The sequence below is a fragment of the Pinus tabuliformis genome, chromosome J (genome assembly GCF_031772625.1).
Source record: "Pinus tabuliformis cultivar Carrire ecotype Pingquan chromosome J, CPIR1, whole genome shotgun sequence".
NCBI classification, from domain to species: Eukaryota; Viridiplantae; Streptophyta; class Pinopsida; order Pinales; family Pinaceae; genus Pinus; species Pinus tabuliformis.
Genome location: NC_142295.1, coordinates 964,367,097 through 964,380,856, shown reverse-complemented (window position 1 = coordinate 964,380,856; position 13,760 = coordinate 964,367,097).

Genomic DNA, 13,760 nt, shown 5'->3' with positions numbered 1-13,760 from the left:
ACTTGATTCCCAGTTATCTTAAGACTCCTTATGACTCAACTATATATAGCCTTCTTCAATACAATACCATGGTCTATGGACCTTGGGTGAGTCTCAAAACTGACCTATTACTTACCCAAACAAGGGGCTAAAGCCCCTTTTAGTCTTATTTAGTTGTGGGCTCTGCATCCACATTTTGAAGAGACTTTACATTCTTTTACAAAACTTTTACAAAAATTGGGTTAAACTGACCCTAGGGAACCTATCCCAATAAGCCCCCCACACAAATATGGTGACTCGCCTTCAATTCGCTCAGCTAGCACCTCGATATTCCTGTGGAGGCCACCTAACTCGTCCTGTAAAGTTGTTATGTCAGCAGTGCTCTACACTGTGGCCTGCCACACTTCCTCTACCCACTTCTCTGTTTTTAGGCCTTCCACTACTAAGCACATTGTTCTCTGCGTCTCTTGCAGTACCTTTAACTTTTCCTGAAGTGATAGAGTAAGATGGCAGGATTCCTCTATCCATGGCTGTAATCTAGCCTTTATAAGGGCCTTTTTCCTCCGTAGCTCTTCCATTTGTGATTGCAGTTGCTTGCCTTCTTGCAATTTCGTGAGGCATTGTGATAGCGCCAAAGTGCGCGCAATCGCTCAGACTTCATCATACTTTCGTTGTGCTTCCCTGACATCTGTGTTCAACCTATAGAAGTTTGTGTCCTCCTGCAAGTTTGTCCACAACTACATAGCTTGGTCAAACATCACTGCACAGTCTATGACTGCGGTATCCAATGTTCCCATATTTTATTTGATTGTTACTCTACATTGCTCCCAAACCTCTGGCGGAGTGGTTGGCTGCAACTTCAGCTACAGTAATGAGATCTTCATTTGAAAATTGAAGGTAACTTTACCAATCTCATCCTTTGACTCGGGGACCAACATTCTTAATTTATAGGAGGTTTTGAATTCAAATCTGACTGTTACCTCCAATTTCTGACCATAAATGCATCTTTGGCAGCAAATCTTCAAAGATTTTTTCCATAAATGGCACCCACCCGCTCTGCTTAACATAATTTTTTCCGTCAAATCATGAATAGTAACTCCAACGGCTACTTTTGGACTCATCTACATAGCACCATCCACCATGGCACAACTCATCTAGTGTAGTTGCACCTGTCACACTCATATCGTTCGTCGCACAGCTTCCCCACTACGTTTTTCACCTTGTCGAGTAGTGTAGTTTATAGTCCCACAATCCCTTGCAGCTGCCTGGATTACTAAGACCATCCTACTACCATATAGTCATTGTGCAGGGGTGGGATCCCTTGTGCACAGCTTCAACCTACTTCCATTCACTTTTCCAAGAAATGGTTCTCCATTCAACGTTGTGAGCTAAACTGCGCCACCATCCGTGATCTCCTTAACAACATATGGCCATAACTAGTGCATTTGAAATTTCCCTGGAAATTTGGTGAACTTACTGTCATATAGCAACACTTAATCATCTACCTTAAAAGTGCGCAGTTTAATATGCCTATCGTGCCATGCTTTCTTGTGTTCCTTTTGCACATGTTGGTGAAATCCTGCAAGAAAGAGGCCTTCTTCTAACTCCATGATCTGTGCAAGCCATTCCTCTAAGGTCTCGCAACCCACCATCTCTTTCAAAGATGTAATATGTAAATTTGGCACAATATACTCCATAGGCATCATTGCTTCAATTCCATATACCAACCTGAATGGTGTTTGGCCTATCAAATTCTTGTAGGTTGTCCTATATGCCCATAGCACCGCTAGGACACGCATATCCCATTCATTCCTTTGTGCATTACAAACCTTCGTTAATGCATTCTATAAAATTTTATTAAATGCTTCCAGCGTTCCATTCATTTGTGGGTGATAGGGTGTGCTCTTCTGATGATACACCTAGAATTCTTCAAGCATCGCATTGATCCTTTCATTCAAAAAATGTGTTCCCCTATCACTCATCAATATATTAGGGAATCCAAACCTGGTTAAGACATATTCAAATAAAAACTTTGCAAAAGTAGAAGTTGTACAATCCTTCACAAATTGTGCTTCCTCCCATCTGGTTAAATACTCAATTGCAATAATGATATGTACCACGCGCCCGTCTTCTTACCTGGTGGTTGTATTGGACCTATGAAATCAATGGCCCATTTATCAAGTACTTGCAATGAAACTTGACGATTTGAAGGCAATTCATCTCTTCACGAAGGCTTCTCCGTCCTTTGGCAAGCATCACATGCCTTGCATTATGCCTTAGAATCCTTGTGTAATGTTGGCCACCATAACCCAGTGCACAAAATCTTTTGCGCGGTCTCTTTTCTTTCATAGTGACCTCCTACCACTCCTCCATGTGCTTCCACGAGGATACTAGCATGTTCAAACTTGGGAACATACCTTCATAGTATCTCATTTGTTCCCATCTTATAGAAATGACCTGCAGTCACTAAAAAATCCGCAGCGCGACTACTAACTCCTTCTTTTGCTGAGTGGAATAACCTTCGGGATCTATTCCCGTTGTTAAAAAATGAATGATATCGACAGTCCTTCCTCCAAACTACTTGGTTCTTCACCTATTTCAATCCTTTGACAAATGGTTTAGACCTGCATTCAGCCTTCCAGGCTTCACAATCACTTCAAAGTTATATTCCTGAAACAATAGTAACCATCGGCATATCTTCCCCCCCAACACAAGATTATTGACCAGGTACATCAGTGTGGAGTGGTCTGTATACATTTTAAAGTGTGCACCCAACAAATAATGCCTAAACTTCTATAGCGTATAGACCATCGAAAACCCTTCGTGCTCTGTAGTGGAGTAATTCTTCTAAGCTTTGGATAAATTTATGCTCGTGAAAGCTATCGGATGATCAATCTCTCCCTCACCTATGTGTGTTAATATTGTGCCTAGTGCAATGCAAGAGGAATCGACATGCACATGGAACTCTTTCTTCAAGCCCAAAAACACCAAAATAGGTGTTGTCGCCATATTTTCCTTCAAGACATCCAAACTGCACTGACAGTCTTCATCCCAGCAAAAGATCACATCTTTCTTTAATAATTTCTCCATCAGTGCGATTATCTAAGCATATGCCTTGATAAACTTCCTGTAATACCCAGTGTGCCCCAATGTCGCACGCAACTATTTCACATTCCTAGGAGCTTTCAAATTCACAATTACACCGATCTTCGCAGGGTCCACCATCCATCCCTTCTTACATAAAACATGGTCAAGCAAAATTCCAAAGGGCACATAGAATATGCACTTCTTCAAGTTCAACGCGATCTAATACCTTCGACAGGTGTCCAACATAAGGCAATGATTCGTAACATGGCTCTTTACTAACCCAAACACAATCCAAATGTCAAAATACACCTCCAAGAATTTATGAATAAACTCTTTGAATGCCACGATCACAACCCGGGAAAAGATTGCAGGCGTGTTCTTCAATCTGAATGGCATAACTGTATATTGAAAGAAACCCCACTCAGTCGCGAAGGTTGTTTTTTTTCGATCTTCCGGCGCGATCTTTATTTGATGATATCTCGAAAAACCATCAGTAAATGAATATGCCTCCTGTCCACCAACATTCTCTAACATTTCATCAGTAAACATTGTTGGAAACTGATCATGCATACATGCATCATTCAGCTTTCTTAGATCTATGCATATACAGATTTATCCTTTTTGTTTCTTCTCTTGGACCATAATTGGTCTTACCCAATATGATTCCTCTATTGGCTCAATAATACCAGCACCCAGCATATTATCCAGTTCTTGGCATAACTTCTCTTTATATTTTGGATTTAGTTGATAAGGCCTCTGCTTAATGGGCTTCACATCCAGCTTTAGCATAATCTTCATAATACCTAAATCTCCGATGATGACTTTCAAGTCTGAAAAAATCATCAGGAATAAATCCTGGTACTCGCGCAACAACTCAAATACCTTATCAATTGTATCCTCATCCCAATAGTCTCCTATATTTGCGAACTTAGGTTCTACTTCAGAGCCAATGTTTACTTGTCGAGTTTACAAAGGTTCTGATATATTTGGGTTCACCACCTTCGGTCCTTCGACTTCACATTGTCCTTCTATCTATGGAACTATAATATTTCATGGATCTTCCTCATCTTCTTCAATAGTCACATTGTAACATTCCAATGCATGGTACAACTGTGTATTCCAATCTTGCTGAGCCCACTCGGCCAACTTATTTGGTGTTTTGAATATAACAACTTTTATCTCTTGGAGTGCTTCATCAATGCTCTCAAACCCATCCTCAAAGCGAAAATTTAATAGAAAACTCTCCCTTAGGATGTCCCATTCAGTTGTTCCATGGCAAAGCTTCGTCTCCAGATACCAGTTCATTGGGATGGTATCTAAGGTATGACAAAAAATGTGCACACATTCTAGTTGTGGCTATGTTTCCCAGGCCTTAGTCCATCGTGCCAAATGATCGCGCGGATAATCCTTCCCACTGTATTTTTTTGTCATTCTAGTATTAGCATACCCAAAGTTTAACTTCATCATTTTTCTATATTCTTTCCATCCAGCAAAGTTCTCCTTGTGCATACCCCACCAACGAGCAGGTGTAGCGCGCAACGCCAATTCCAGTGCGTGGAAGTGATGTTATTCCGGTACTTCCCTTTCAAATTCATATTAAAAAAACTCCACATGAGTGAAATCATCATAATGTGGAAGATTTATTACCTCGGTTGAGAAACACTATAATGACTTGGTCATCATATTTCAGCGGAGCGTAGATACTTCATTTAACTGATTCTGCCAGTTTTCAAGCTCTTTTTCCAAATCTGAGGTGCAGGAGCTATCCCTGTCCCACAAAATCCATCCATCAGCTGTAGGATTGATTCAACCTTCATCTCACATTTTTTTTTGTATATCTGGTCCAGGTCATCGTCACTTTCTACAACCCATGCGATATTTTTGTCGATCGCTAAATAAGTCACAAAGCTTCCTAATGTGCGATCAATCTAGTGATCCACAACCCATGCGATTCTACTTTCTGATGCTTCTAGACGTCGCACTAGTTCAGGAGTCCACACTATAGGACCATCAAGCCTCCATGCCCCTTCACGATCAGCAAATTTAGACAACCACTCGTGTAGTTCTTTAGGGAAGAAATAAAAGAACTTTTCGATCTCGTCTGTGTACAAACATCTCTACGACCACTACTCCTTGGATAATTTAGGGCTTTTGTTCTCTTGAGCTGCAACATGTGAATGTTTCAATCAATCCATTTTTCAATCTCTTTCTTCGTAGGGAGCCATTTATCACACAACTCTTAGATAGATCATGGTCCCAGTAATGGAACCATTCGTTGGCTTAAGGGGGTCTGACCTAGGTTGAGAGTTGTTCGTGCCAAACAACAAAACCCTAACTGCTGGATTTTTCAGAAACAACTTGCATAGTGGAGGCTGTAGTCTCAGCCGAATTAGTATTGGGGGATGTTAGAACGAGGTTTTTGCATCCAGATACAGTGTGATAAGCGGTCTTAAGCCCTTGTAGCTCATATCTTCCTTTGCGCAGATCGGTATCCTTCTATGGCCTGATATTGTAGCTCTAGGAAAATAGCTTCTATACCTTCTGAAGTCTACGATCAGTGTTTATAGACCCTAAAGAGGAAAACTATCCACTTTCATGCATTAATTAATAACTCTAGATCTACCTTCATGCAAATCTATCCAATTCATCACAAATCATAATAGAATTAAGCCTTAACTTTGCGAAAATAGATAAGTACTTAAGTCATGCATAAATATGATAGATGCAGTAGATTCACATAGTATTTATACATTATTCCACATTAAGCATATTATTGAGAGACAACGCATAACATAAATAGAATTAACAACAATACTCAGATGAAAGGTATTTCTTCAAAATCATTTTTTATTCATTTCCAGTGTTCAATTTACAGACTTCTTCGCCCTGTGCACTCAGCTATAGGGGTCCATGCACTTAGTTGTGGACTTACGAAGGCCTCTTGTGCACTCAGCTATAGGAGCCTTCCCCTTTTGCCTAAGTACGGGAAACAGAGCTTTCCTACCTTAGCACTTTCCAAAAACAACAATCTTCAATGACCCAGTTATCCTAAGAATCGCTATGACTCAACTATATATAGCTTTCTTCAAAACAATACCATGGTCCGTGAACCATGGGTGAGTCTCAAAACAGACCTATTACGTACCCAAACAAGGGGCTAAAGCCCCTTTGACTCTTATTTAGCTATGCACTTTGCATCAAAATTTTGCGGAGACTTTACATTCTTTTACAAAAATTGGGTTAAACTAACCCCAAAACTGACCCTATCCCAACACTTTAATCATACCATTTTCTTGAGGATGATAGGGCGTACTCTTTTGATGATAAATCTGAAATTATTTGAGCATCGTGGCAATAGTTTCATTGAGAAAGCGTGTACCCCTATCACTCATCAATATCTTAGGACACCCAAATCTTGTCAAGACATATTCAAACAGGAAATTCACACCTATAACAGTGCTACAGTCCTTCACTGGTTGTGCTTCTCCCATCTTGTCAAATACTCTGTCGCAATAATAATGTACCGTGCACCTGTCTTTTTCACCGATGGTTGTATTATACCCACAAATTTAATCGCCCATTTGTCAAATACTTGTAATGAAATCTAAGAATTTAAGGGCATTTCATTCCTTCACGATGGCTTTCCCATCCTATGACATGCATTACATGCCCTGCAATATGCCTTAGAATCCTTATGTATCATCGGCCACCACAATCCTACGCGCAAAATATTCTGCACAGTTGCTCATCTTGAATAGTGTCCTCCCGCCACTCCTCCATGTGCTTCAGCAAGGATGCTAGATCGTTCAAATTATAGAACATATCGGCATAGTATTTCATCAATGCCCATCTTATATAAGTGTCCCGAAATCACAAAAAAGTCAGTTACATGAACCACCAACTCCTTTTTTTGTTGTGTAGAGTATCCTTCTAGGAATGTTCCAGTAGTAAAAAACTGCATTATATCAGCAAAATGATCATCAACGACATGCACAACAAAAAGTTGTGCATATGGAAACCCTTCTTCCAAGCTAGTAGGTTATTCACCTATCTCAATTTTGGATAGATGGTTTAGTCCTGCATTCAAGTGTCCAGGCTTTACAATCACTTCAAAATCATATTCCTGAAACAACAATAACCACCTACGAATCATCCCCCCCCAACACAGGCTTGTTAGCGAGGTACTTGAGAGGAGTGATTTGTATACATTTTGAAATGTGCACCTAACAGGTAATGTCGAAACTTCTGCAATGTGTAGACAATTACCAATCCTTTGTGCTCTGTAGTTGAATAGTTATTTTCCATCTTTGATAATTTTTGACTTGTGAAGCTTACAGGGTGATCTATCTCACCTTCTCTTGGCTGGGTCAATATTGCACCCAACACAATATAGGAGGCATGCACATGCGCATGGAACTCTTTCTTCCAGTCCGGGAACATCAAAATGGGTGCAGTCACCATCTTTTCCTTTAACACGTCCAGATTGCGCTGACACTCTTCATCCCAATAGAAAGCCGTGTCCCTCTTTAGTAATTTCTCCATTGGCGCAGTTATTTGTGCATAAGCCTTGATAAACTTTCTATAGTAGTCGGTGTGGCCCAAAGTTGTGTGTAACTGATTTACATTCTTTAGAGCTTCTAAATTGACAATCACTGCTATCTTCATAGGGTCTACCATTATTCCTTTTTTACATACCATATGGCCTAGAAATATCCCATAGGGCACGCAAAATATACATTTCTTCAAGCTTACAGAAATTTGGTATCTGCAACAAGTATCCAACATAAGGCACAGACTTGCAATTTAGCGCTTTACCAATCAAAACATAGTCCAGTCATCAAAATACACTTTTAAGAATTTATACATGAATTCTTTGAACGTTGCAATTACAACCCTTAAAAAGATCGAGGGTGCATTCTTCAGTCCAAATGACATCACCGTGTACTGGAAGCATCCCCATTCCGTCGCACAGGTCATCTTGCTACGATCCTCCGGTGAGATCATAATCTGATGGTACCTTAAGAACCCATCAGTGAACAAATAAGCTTCTTGTCCTCCAACAATCTCTAAAAAATTCATCTGTAAATGGTGTTGGAAATGGGCCATGAACACATGCATCATTGAGCTTCCTCAGTTTTACACATATTCTGATTTCACCCCACTGCTTCTTCTCTTGAACAACCATAGGGTTCACCCAATCAGATTCTTCTACTAGCTCAATAATTCCAACTTCCAGCATTTTGTCTAGCTCTTTGTGCACCTTCTCCATATACTTCAGATTTAGTTGGTAGGGTCTCTATTTCATGGGCTTTATATCAGGCTTTAAAGTGATCTTCATCACTCCCAGATCCCCTACTATTCCTTTTAGGTTTGATAACTTGATGGGAAACAAGTCTTGGTGTTATAGCTCCAAATATCACCCTTTGTATCTATGATGCTTCCGTTTCTAGCCACGCTCAATTTGCCAGACTTGACTAAGTTAACAAATGATCTGATTAGATACAATCTGGCTTGGCCTTTGGTCGCAACCAAACTTCCATCGGATATCCCAAAATTCGAAGGGAAGAGTGGTGAAGACCCAGGCAACCACGTAACCACGTTCCATTTATGGTGTTCATCTAACTCCCTGATTGATGATTCGATCAGGTTGAGATTATTTCAGCGCACCTTTACTCGGAATGTGGCTAAGTGGCATATAGAGTTGCCAGTGGCACCTTTACATCTTTCACCGATTTGACTAACATTTTCTTAAACCATTTCCAGTTGCCTGTCTGTTACGAAGCTGGAACTGAACTTCTGGCCAATTTTCATCAGGACATGGCTACTCACATTTCTGATCATATTCAGGAATGGAGATGGAGAAAGAGGCTCATCAAAGCTGAAATTCCACCTGAATTTCGTCTCAAATGGTTTTTAAAATCATTACAACCCGAGATGTCCAAGGATGTTTCTATGTCCAGGGTGTATTCAGAAGAGCAGGCTATCTTTCATGCCCAACAGTTAGAACTGATATATTCTTAGTCTGGGACTCTTCAGAAAATATTGCCTAATGCTACTAGATCCACGGTTGATATAGCCAAACCAAAGCCAAGTCTGCATGCTGACGGTATTGTTGGATTGATTGATGCAAATGCGGTGAACCTTCTGAGCCAATTGCAACAGTTGTCTATACAAACTGCTTCTTCCAATCACGTTGCATCGTCTACTCCTACACCTTCTCAACATTCTTCCATAAACACTGTTTAGGCTTCTAACCCTAAAGGAAATCAAAATTCCAACGGGAAGAAGAAGGGATGAGGTAAAAAGAAGAATCAGGATGGGAATGGTAATGCGAACAAACTCGAAAATGGTGCTGGTGAGGGTGGAAAAGAGTCTAAGAAGAAAGTTATGTTTCCATGCAAGTTATGCAGTGGGGACCATTTGACTCATCTCTGCCCAAAAGTTCAAGATTCTCAGCGCTTATTAGTGCAGCAAGGGTCTTCTATATCCCAAGCTATCTTAACTAACCCTTTCCCCCAAGGGCAGCAGTTGCTTGCTACACTGTCAACCAGGAGGGGGATAATTCCTCAAATGTTTTCATGATGAGTTCTAATGTCAATGTGACTACATGGTTAAGGGATTATGGTGAAGCAGAAACATCCAAGGATAAATCTGTCCTCGGAACTACGGATCCACTTCATAATGAGTGACCCTTTGTCGAGTCTATATCTCGGATACTGAAAGGTTCTGCCAAATGTGTGACTATCAACCCGAATGCTAGGGCATCCCAAAACTACTCCATTGTAGAAGATCTGCCTCAAAGTCCATACGCTATGTCTACTTTAAAGGTACTCCAGTCATGTCCAGCTCAACGAAGTGCTTTTCTTTCAGCGATCGGGGTAGTTGATCCAAACAATTCTTTAGTGCTCACTTCTGACATGCTCAATGTCAAAAATAGACTTCCTCATCATATGGATTTTCAAAAGAAGTCTACTTACTAGAAAACTAAAATTTTTCGAATAGTTATAGATGAGGGAGCTTCCACATGTGTAATGTCTATGTCATGTTGGAAGGCCATTGGATCGCCTTCGGCTGTTCCTTCACCCACACTCTTGACAACATTTGACGGGCATTCTCATAGGCCACACAGGATTATCCCGGCCTTTCCTATATGTGTTGGAGGAAAGGTCATTAATATCAAAGTAGAAATCATTGATGCAAACCTAGATTACAATCTCCTCTTAGGACGGAATTAGATTTATGAAATGGATGCCGTTGTTTCGACTCTGTTTCGAGTCCTTTGTTTTTCTCGTGAGGGGAAAATTGTTAAGGTTGGTCAATTGGATTATTCTCCAGTTCACCCTCGAGCAACTTCGGATTCTATTGTTCTGCTGGTGGATAACCCCCGTCAACCTATCGAGAATCTAAGAGTTGGGATGTATTCTTCATTGATGGGGACATTTGATCTTCCCACTCCTATAGCTAGAATCAATGCCATTTCGTCCTCCAAAGAGTCTTCATGGGAAGAGTTCTTGTGGACTCATTATTTTTCAAACCCTTGGACCTTGCCTTCGCCTACGACCACATTAAATGAAGGAAAAGTCAATGGAATGGCATTCCCATTGTCTGCAGCAGAGCTTAGATACCAGTCTATCATTAACTCTGCAGATGACCATCCCACTCCTTTTTCAGAAGAAGAGTTAGATGGTGATGTGGCCCCAACTTGGGCCCTTGACTCTACTTCTGCTATGGATTGCTTAGATACGGTTTTACCATCTGAGGAAGCAATTTTAGAGGCAATGATGGGTGTAGATCGACCTTGGGAAGATTTACACCATAGTTCATATTTTCTTCCCCCATTGCAGGAAGCCGAAACTAGGTTCTCCAATCTGCTTTCTAGTAATGTTTGTACGGTTTCAAACCCTTTGGCTCCAGCACACATCCGCGCTGAAGGTAATACTGTGCTGAAGGTAATATGTCAGTCATTTCAAAAACCGTACCGATAAACATCTCTAGGAACCCTAATGTGATAAAAATGTCTTCATCGGAGCTGAGTGTTCCCCTGGAGAGATTCAAATTTACACCAACCTCTTTAAAGAGCTTCAGGATGTATTTGCTTGGTATTATGAAGAAATGCCTAGTATTGATCCATCCATCGTTCAACATGAGATCAAGATTTATGAAAACGCTAACCCGATTCATCAGAAGTTTTAGCCGGTCAATCCTAGGAAAGCAGCAGCTATTAAAGCTGAAGTAGAAAAGCTGCTCAAGGCGGGTTTCATATACCCCGTTCCTCTAACGGATTGAGTTTCTAATCTAGTCCCAGTTGATAAAAATCAAGGAACAATCTGAGTGTGAATTGAATTTAGGGATTTGAACAAAGCTTGTTTGAAAGATAATTACCCCACACTGTTTATTGATTAGATAGTTGATGAATGTGTGGGTAATGAGATTTTCACCTTCATGGATGGATTCTCCGGTTATAATCAAATATCTATCCGTCTAGAAGACCAACATAACATAGCTTTCATATGTCCCAAGGGTACCTTTGCATACAAAAAGATGCCTTTTGGTCTTAAAAATATTGGAGCTACATTTCAGCGGGCCATGTCATACACTTTCCGTGACATAAAGCATGTCATCGAAGCATGCTTGGATGATTTAGCTGCTCGTTCTCGAAAGGGAATCGATCATCCTAGTCAACTTCAGTTGGTTTTTGAGAGATTTTGATTTTACAAGATCCAGTTGAATCCAAATAAGTGCGTTTTTTTGGTCACATCTGGTCGATTGTTAGGGTTCATTGTTTCCACTGAAGGGATTCAAGTTGATCCCTTCGTAGAGGCAATAGTTCAGTTGCCTCCCCCGTCTTCCATCCCACAAGTTCAAAGTCTTCAGGGGAAGGCAAACTTCTTGAGACGGTTTATAGCGAACTATGCTGAGATAACTAAAGGATTTATCCATTTGCTGAGGAAAGGATTTCCATTTTTATGGGACGACTTTGCGCAGTGATCTTTTGATGCCTTGAAGCAGGCATTAATCTCTGCCCCAGTTTTGAGTCCACCAGATTATGCTAGAGATTTCCTTTTATATCTTGCAGCCACAGAATCAACCATAGGTATGGTTCTGGTTTAGGAAGATGATGCTCTCACAGAGCATGTGATTTACTTCTTGAGTCGAGGCTTGGTAGGCCCTGTTAGCTCTGCAACATGTTGCTGATTTTCTAAGGTCAAAGACAGGCTCGATCTCCTTGGTTGTGTGCAATGGGATTCTTCATCAGTCGCTATCCCCTTTCTTCCCCTATCCTTCTTATCCTCCTTCAGCTTGGTTTACTCTGTTTGCCTCTTTAACCTTGCATATGCCCCTTTCCTTAGGCCACGGGCGCTTAAACCCCATAAGACCACTTCCACACGACCCCGTGTTTCTGTAACCCATCGCCATCCTTGATCGTATCCGTTGATTGTCCTGATCCAATGGTCCCCACCACCAAAATCTTTTTCACTCGTGTGTTAAACCCTATTTATTTCCCTGTCGTTTGATCACCTCCGCCACGATCGGACGACATTCGCACCTCCCGCGCCCATAAGTTGCCCGCACGTTAGCTCATGGGGAAAGTGGTTTTGGTCACACCCTGTCCGCCACGCGTCATGTGATGAATGGGATCGCTCCCCCCGCGTACAATTACCACCATCCTCTGAAATCGGTGTGGGGAATACCGCCTGCCAACGAAACCACTTTTCCCCGGCCGTTAATCCCCGCTCATCTCTTTTGCCCGATAGCCATCAGATCTATCCACCCGTGATATGATGGCTCATGGTCGTCCATTCCCGTTTCCGCCCGATAGCCGTCAGATCTGTCCACCCGCGATCCGATGGCTCATGGTCGTCCATTCCCGTTTCCGCCCGATACCTCCTGTAAACTGATCTCTGCCATCCATTTCGAGATCTGACGGCTCATAATCACTTCTCCCCACTTCCTCCTGATGCCTCCCACCAAGAGATCCCCGTCGTTAATTCGTTTAATCCAACGACAAATTTTCTTCCTCTGCCTGTCCCAACTATCCACGTCCATAACCATTCTGTGCTCCCGAACAATGAAGGTGGTCAACTACCTGTACTCGGCGCAGTTACTCCTCAATGACTGCATTCAACAAAAAGTATGGCTGAGAAGAAAAGGACATGCCTCGAGTAGTTAAATGAATTTATCAGTTATGGAGATTCTTTTAGTCAACACTCCACCTGCTCAAGAAGGACAACAAAATATCAAAGAAGATCAAGTCCGTTCACCAAAGCAAGCAGATTATAGCAGACACCCATACTGGATAGTTAAAATTGTTGGTGGTCAATTATGACCCCTCCACGCATAGAACAACAGGATATTTTTGTAACCAAACTCTATATATACCCTGAACGCAGATGTAATCAGGGTTGATGGTTGTTGTTTTGATGTAAGATTTAAATTCTGGAGACTGTAACTACTTTGATACTTGCAACGTCTGGTCTTCATTTTCAGCTAATACAAGCATCTTTTGCTGTTAATTGCTCACTGTCCACTTCTATTCTGTTCTAGGCTGTGCTTGTTATGCATTTGTTCATGTGCTCTTGATATTTAGCATTAGAGGGGCTGCCATCCCACCTCTGCGTTGAAGTCTAGTATGTATCATTGCATGTGTTATGCAGGTTTCTGTTTACTTAATGCTAGAGAGCTGTCATCCTTTC